We start from the raw sequence: 8,490 nt of genomic DNA on the forward strand, positions 1-8,490 counted from the left end.
ATATTTGTAAAAAACTGGGGCAAAGGTCATTTTTTTTTTTTTTTTTTTTTTTTTATTCTTTCTATCCCAAAGCTAAAGTCGATCCCATAATTTAAAGTCGTATTTGAGACTTCATCCTATCATTTCTTTCTAACCTTGTACAAAAGTTGGATAAAGACCTTTGGATCAACCTTTGAAGTGTCAAGAGTAAGTATGTTAAGGGTACAAATGATGAAACCATGAGAGAGTCTTATCGGTGAAAACCCTAACTGGGCATCATAAGGCGAATGCGAGTCGAGAGAAACAAAATGAGAGAGTCTTATTGGTGAAAACCCTAACTGGGCATCATAAGGCAAATGTGAGTTGGGAGAAACAAAAATGAGAGAGTCTTATTGGTGAAAACCCTAACTCGGCATCATAAGGCGAAGGTGAGCTGTGAAAAAAATAAAAAATAAAAAATGAGAGAGTTTTACTGGTGAAAACCCTAACTGGGCATCATAAGACGAATGTGAGTTGAGAGAAATAAAATGAGAGAGTTTTATTGGTGAAAACCCTAACGGGCACCATGAGGCGAATGTGAGTTGAAGGATTCAAAGTGAAAGAGTTTTAGTGGCAAAAACCCTCGTGGACATCATAAGGCGAATAAGAGTTTGAAATTAGTTATGACTTCGTCAAATAGTTGGAACTCCACATCAAGAATTAGATGATCAATAATGGTTGATTGGATGGAAAAATCGGGTAATCAATTCAAATTGCATGTCATGATCAATATAGTCGGCTACCACATTCAGATAAGTTTTTCTTTCTTCCTCTTTCTGAAAGAGAGTCTTCATCGAATCATTTTCTGCTATTTTCGTGTAGTATATATTTTTCTTCCACTTTTCATCGTTTTGTTTCATATGTCTTTGAGTCGAATTTATGTCCAGAAAGTAAGAAAGGATTTCAAGACTTGTTACCAACTCTAAATTTGTACAATGCAAAGCATCAGGCCAATGAGTTATCATCTGTCGGCAAGTTTTGAATTCAAAAGAAGTCCATGATTTGATGAAGGGTAAACAATGAGTGTCATGACATGAAGGCGGATATGGGATTTAAGTCTCTCGAAGAAAGCAAATTTGGGTGCATACATTCAATCAATAACGAGCATTGGCCGGTTGGGAATAAGTAAAACATGACAAGTGCTAGCAATCCTCGTCAAAATGCAAAACCACAAACCAACCACCACGTTTTTAAACTCACAACTTTTCTTTGTTGAAACAGGGGCACAAGTTATTTCGAGATCAAAGATCCAAAAACCAAGATGTTCAATTTAGTCTACGAAGAGCTAAATGGCAACATTGCACATGAATTATAGTCCATATTGGGTAAGTGTTTGTTTGTCTTATTAGTCTATGGACGTAGTGTAGCAAGGACCCTCCTGAATAATGGGACATAGTATAGCAAGGACCCTCCTGAATAATGGGACGTAGTGTAGCAAGGACCCTCCTGAATAATGGGACGTAGTATAGCAAGGACCCTCTTGAATAATGGGACGTAGTGTAGCAAGGACCCTCCTGAATAATGGGCCGTAGTGTAGCAAGGACCCTCCTGAATAATGGGACGTAGTGTAGCAAGGACCCTCCTGAATAATGGGACGTAGTATAGCAAGGACCCTCATAAATAATGGGACGTAGTGTAGCAAGGACCCTCCTGAATAATGGGACGTAGTATAGCAAGGACCCTCCTGAATAATGGGACATAGTATAGCAAGGACCCTCCTGAATAATGGGACTTAGTGTAGCAAGGACCCTCCTGAATAATGAGACGTAGTATAACAAGGACCCTCCTGAATAATGGGACGTAGTGTAGCAAGGACCCTCCTGAATAATGGGACGTAGTATAGCAAGGACCCTCCTGAATAATGGGACATAGTATAGCAAGGACCCTCCTGAATAATGGGACGTAGTGTAGCAAGGACCCTCCTGAATAATGGGACGTAGTATAGCAAGGACCCTCCTGAATAATGGGACGTAGTGTAGCAAGGACCCTCCTGAATAATGGGACGTAGTGTAGCAAGGACCCTCCTGAATAATGGGACATAGTATAGCAAGGACCCTCATGAATAATGGGACATAGTGTAGCAAGGACCCTCCTGAACAATGGGACGTAGTATAGCAAGGACCCTCTGACGTAGTATAGTAAGGACCTTTCTGGATAATAGGACTAGACTGACATAATTTCATTTAAACGGTTCATCATGAAGAATGGAGTTGGTGTAAACACGCACGCATAAGCCCTCTAAAGAGTACATCGCGACAAAGCTCGAATCGTTCAAAGTCTCGATTTAAAAGCTAAGCACCATCTTTTATTTCTCTCACAAAATTTTCTTATATTAAACTGGGGCAAAATTTTGTGTTATTAGTTTTGTTTGTTTTAATTTCAGGAATCTAGTGATAGAATGGGATCAATCCACATTTCCAGCTCAGGATCTTGGATGGAAAAGAGTGTAATTTTCAAGATCAATTTCGATTGAAGAAGCATCAACTCATTCTAAAAAAAAAAAAAAAAAAAAAAAAAACCACACAGTCAATAACCAAGTACCAGTAAAAGAAACCTACCTGGAGAAAGACGTTTACCTTTGAACTCATTTGAGATGAAAATCAATATCTCATAACTCAAGAAGCGCGAAGACTCAAGTCAAGGTTCAAGAGAAGCTACATAGATAGGGTCGTGTACTTGTATTTCCTTTTTTTTAAAAAAATTTCTTTTATATTCATGTAACAATAGGAGTCGCGAACTGGAGCCTCGAGGGGACCTCACTTGACTTCCAACTCACCATTTCATCTTCTTGAACTACACGTAACTTGATTCCCCTATAACCCGGGATATGTAGGATGTCCAAAACTAGGACTCGGTCGCATATTTTTCTTTTCGAATAAGAGTCCGGTCAAAACTTGTCACGTTGTCTACTTCTTTGTCTGAAAACTCTTGATGTTTCCAGTCAAAGAGGGGCAAACTGTAGACACGTATTTTTGACCGAGCCTGAAATTTTACACCATTCTTAGAGCTGAAATATTTTTATAAATATAAATTAAACATTTTGACTTTTCTCTTATTTTTATTAAGTTTATTTTAAAAGATTTGAAAACAACAAAATAGAATCACTTTTTAAGGTAAGTTTTATTTTTTCAATTATTTTAAAAGAAGTGAAAGATTACAAAAATCTATATTATTTTAAAATTAAGTTTTTATAAATAAGCTAGTATTATTTTATTTTTATTTTTTTTATATAGATGTTTGACTTTTTCTAAGATTTTATTAATTTTAAATAATTAGTTGGTATGTTATTATAGTTTACTATTAATATTTATTCTTTTAAAAGTAGAATAAAACTAAAACTAAAAAAAAAAAAAAAAAAAACCTAAATAATCTAACTAACCTACCCCACACACACTCCCACTCCCTCACATTCTCCTCAACTAAACAAACCACTATCCACTCCTATACCCACTAAACTACTACTACAATCTGCCAAAAACTTATTCTATATATAGTTGCACATACGTACAGCAATGGGAGCATACACACACAGAGAGAAACGCACAAAACCAAAGAAAAGGAAAAAATAACCTGCACGCGCACACAACATACATATTTGTCCTCTTATAATACATTTTAATTTACTCACAAACAAAGGTTGAGTTCAAGGTTTGCTTTCGTGGTTTCGAGTTCGTGGTTCCCTGTTAGAATTGCTTTTCTTTCGTGAGTTGATTTTCGCAAGAGGTACTATTTAACATTTATTTTATAATTTGATTTTCATGATTATATAGTACTTAATTCCGGTGTCCTAAATTTATTCAAATTTCATGTGTGTTTAGCTTTTGCAGTTATAATATTGAAATACATGTAAATATTTGTAGTGTTGCATTTGGATTAAAATATGATATAACTATAATTGCTTCTTGCTCACTAAGGATTCAATATTTTTCTTTATTCGCTCTATTTTATCAAGCCGAAATCTGACTCGTGGATTGTCATTAATTAATTTGATCAATTCACATAGTTTTGAGTTATTCGTTGATAGCATAATTTAAAAAACGGACTAAGTAAATCATTGTTTGTTAGCCAAAAAATACATTTTTTATGCAATTTAATCTTATCATTTAAAGTGTTTTAGAATCTTGGTATTCTATAGGTCATAGATCTAATGCTAGTTTAAATTTAGCATAAATACTAATGATGTTTTTTTTTACTTTTATTTTTCTCTAAAAGCAACTTTATGGGTTCATTAATTAGGGTATTAGATTTGAGTTTACTAACTTACAGAAATAAAAAGTGTTATTTTAAGATATTTTCTTTTGTTATTAAGATATATCAACACGTATTATTAATTAAAGCGTGACCTTAATTTGTTAATTATTTTTCTATCATTCATTAAAAAATTATTATTTATAATTAGAGTAGTAAAAAACATATCTCGAATAACAATGCTCCATTTTGTTAAACGACTGGAAATATTATTATGTTAATAAGATGAGATTTAATTAATTAAATGTAATATTTTGTTGGGGGGGGGGGGGGGGGGAAAGTGATAAGTGAAATATAGAAAAGGTTTTTAGGTTACTTTAACATTTTAACGTCGCCATTTACTTTTAGATTGTTTTAACATAATAATAGGTATATATTAGGATCTATTATACATTGGATTAGTACAAATGTAATTAAATTTCTCTCAATTAAGGATGTGGTTCCACATCTTTTTTGAGATACTTAAGAAACTCAAGGATGCGGTTACGCACCTTGGACAAATTCAAGGATGCGGTTGCGCACCTTGGCCAAATTGTTTTAATAATTAACTTTCATTAATTTAAATCAAGAGGCTTCTAGGTTATTAATATAGTAAGAATAAATTTGCTTTAGTGTTATAACGAATAGTACATCTAAATGCTATCTTCATATCATAGTGCAAGTTGTTTGTCAATCTTATTCATTTTCCTTAATATGTATATGGCATCTTTAACTTGATAGGTGTGCATTTGTTTATTATTTTTATCATCACTTGTTCAATAAATATAAACAATAAAAATGAATTGGATTAAACATGATAAAGGATATATTTGTTGTAGAACTTTAAACTTATTCTTTTATTTTTTTTATTTTTTATTTTTATTTTTAAGATCGTATAGCTTTGTTAAATTTTTTTTTAGTCAAGCTTTAAGACGTGTCGAACTACAAACTAGTTAAGACACATAGTAAAGTGGATTCCAATAAAAAATGTGATTCCACATCTTTATGAAAATATTTAAAGATGAGCATAATAATAATAATAATAATAATCAGAATAATAATAATAATGAGTTTCCAATAAGAATGTGGTTACACATCTTTTTTGAAACACCTAAAAAATATCTAAGGATGCAGTTATGCACCTTGGACAAATTATTTTAATCATCAAATTTATTAAATTTAAACTAAAATTTGTAAACTGAGAATATTAGGTGGTGCGCTCGAGAGGGAAAGACAGTTATGTCTCTAAATGTCAAGATCGGGAATGCAGTTATGCATCCGATTTAAGACTAATAAAAAATTCAACAATAAAAATAATAATAATAATAATAATAAGCAAACCATGGCCTGTAGACATAATATATCCAACAATAGTAACAAATAAGTATAAGTCAAGAAAAGCGATCGTGCTAGAACCACGGGACTCGAGGGATGCCTAATACCTTCCCCTCGGTCAACAGAATTCCTTACCCGAATTTCTAGTTCGCAGACCATATAAAGAGTCATTTCCTTTTGATTAGGGATTAAACAAAAGGTGACTTGGAACACCATAACTCAATTCCAAGTGGCGACTTTGAAACAGTAAAATAATCCCTAAATCAATAACGTCACTTAAATTGGAAAAACCCTTCCGCCGCTGTGCGCAAAAAGGGGTGTGACATTGCTTAAAATTGAACTTCTCACACAAACACCTCATGAGGTTATTGTTGAAGGGTGTTCCATTATCAGTAACTATACTTCTTGGTATGCCATGTCTAAATATTATGTTTAATTTGATAAAATCAACAACATATTTATTTTTCACCTCTTTTAATGGCATAGCTTTAGCCCATCTTGAGAAATAGTCAATAGAGACCAAGATGTAATTTTGTCCCTTTGACGACTTTGGAAGAGGTCCAACAACATCAAGTTCCCATGCGTTGAAAGGCCATGAGGCTACAGTTGGATGAAGATTCTCTGAAGATTAGTGGATGTAATTAGCATAGAATTGGCACGCTTGACACCATTTGGCGTGCTCTAAGAAGTCCATCACCATTGTTGTCTAATAATATCCCATCCTCTTGATGCAAAAATGAAATTTAGGCCCTGATTGGTGTGCTCCACATGTGCCAGAATGCGCCTCCTCCATTGTTTGTTGAGCTTCTTCTTTGTCAATACACTACAAGAATAGTCCCTAATAAGAACAACGAAGCAATATTCCCTCGTGAAAGATGAATTGTGTTGGCCTTTTCTTAATGTCTGCTCTTACTTGTGGATCCTCAGGCACCCTTCCATGCTCAAGATACTCAATCAATGGTTTTCTCCAATCTTCTTCTTCAACCACTCGAACGGATATATGGTAGCGTTCATTGATTTGAAGATCAAGACAACCAAGAATAACCAATTGATGACATACACACACCTTTGCTGTCTCATTTTCTCCAAGTGCCATTGATGTGGCCAAGTTATCCAAAGCATCCACTATGTGATTTTCTTTTCTAAGGCCGTGGTTTAAGAACATTTGATCAAACCTTTCAAGCAAGAAAGTATCATATTGGTGATATGATAATAGATCTTCTTTCTTTACCTCGTTACTCCACAAGAGTTGATTGATGATCAACTAAGAGTCACCATAGATATCCAATTGAGGAATTTTCCATGTCAATGCCCACAATCAAAGCTTGGTACTGTGCGACATAGTTGGAATACGTTTCACCTAGAATAAATAAATGGTAAGATTAGACTTTCAGGGAATATCAACACGACTCCTGCCCTTGCACATTATCGATGTGCAGATCTATCAAAGAACATTGTCCATGCTGGCAATTCTTCAGTAAATAAAGCTTTTTATCAGGAAACTCATCTGAAGTTACCCATTTTCCTGGAAGAGGGTGATCGACAAGAAAATTGGCAAGTGTTTGCCCTTTCATAACTTTTTGAGATGTTTATATGATCTCATATTGATTAAATAATATAGACCATCTTGCTAGACATCTTGAGAGAACTGGTCGAGTCATTACTAACTTCACAGGATCAACTCGAGAAATTAGCTTGATGGTGTACGCTCCAAAATAATGCCTTAGCTTTTTATCGCATAAAGCAATGCAAACAGATCTTCTCAATGGTCATATAATTCAACTAAGCTCTTATCATGGCATGGCTAAGATAGTACAATTCTTGTTCCCTCTTAGCTTCATTCTCTTGAGCAAGAAGTGCCCCAAGTGATCGCTCTTGTGATGCAATGTATAATATTAATGGCCTTTCAGGAGTTGGTGCTCCTAATATAGGTGAATTCAATAAGTATCTTTTGATGCTTTCAAAAGCATTTCGACATGATTGGTCTCAATGAAAAGGAGAATCTTTATTCATTAAATAGTTAAAGGGTTGGCATCGTTGATTTGATGTATCTGGGAGCTTCATCCAATACTAAGCGTCCACGGTCGTTCAATAGTAATATAACCCAACTAAGGGTTGGGATCGTTCCCACATGGAGCGGTTTGCAATTGAGAATTAATAGAAAAGTAAAAATGTGTTCAAGTTAATTATAGCTATAGACATGAACGAGTAAAACCATGATAAATTAAAAAGGTGACACGAATGTCAATTATCGAAGGGGGGTTTGTATTCAACTAATAAACCAAAAATAACAAAAATATAAAGATGCGAATTAGGGAGACAGGATTCCTTAGATGTATAGGAATATGGGAGAAAATAAACAACTGGGTAAATGTTATTGATAGTAAATTGCTGAACATTTGTAACTAAGCTAGACTTTAATGAGGGTAAATTTTCTCTCGAACAACTTACCTCGAATTAACTCAGTTTCTCTCGAACACCGAGTTGCAGCAATTAAGCACATCCTTTGCCTTAGCCCATTCATTCTCTCGAGCTGAATGTGTGGAAGAAGGTCTAGGATTCATTCTCTCAAGCTGAACCCATGATGACCCAATAGCCACATGCTATCGATTTAGTAGTTTTGGTTTTTAAACCCCTTTCTCTCGCAAGCCAAAAACATGAAGATGAAATTGTATTTGCAACTATAATCCCATTAAGTTCAAACACAACTACTAAACGAAATCACATTTAAACAACAAATAGACTATCAATGAGCAATACCCAACAGTAAATTTAACCCATATTCACATAATCACACCCCCAAGAATTGGGGTTTTAGCTAGATATGAAAAAGAGATATAAATCAATACCAAAAAGTGTTTCCCCCAAATGGGTACAATAAGTAATGTCTTTAAACACGTCTAAAATGAA

This window comes from Solanum verrucosum, unplaced genomic scaffold, assembly GCF_900185275.1.
Source record: "Solanum verrucosum unplaced genomic scaffold, falcon-dt-bn FXZP01000131.1, whole genome shotgun sequence".
Lineage (NCBI taxonomy): Eukaryota > Viridiplantae > Streptophyta > Magnoliopsida > Solanales > Solanaceae > Solanum > Solanum verrucosum.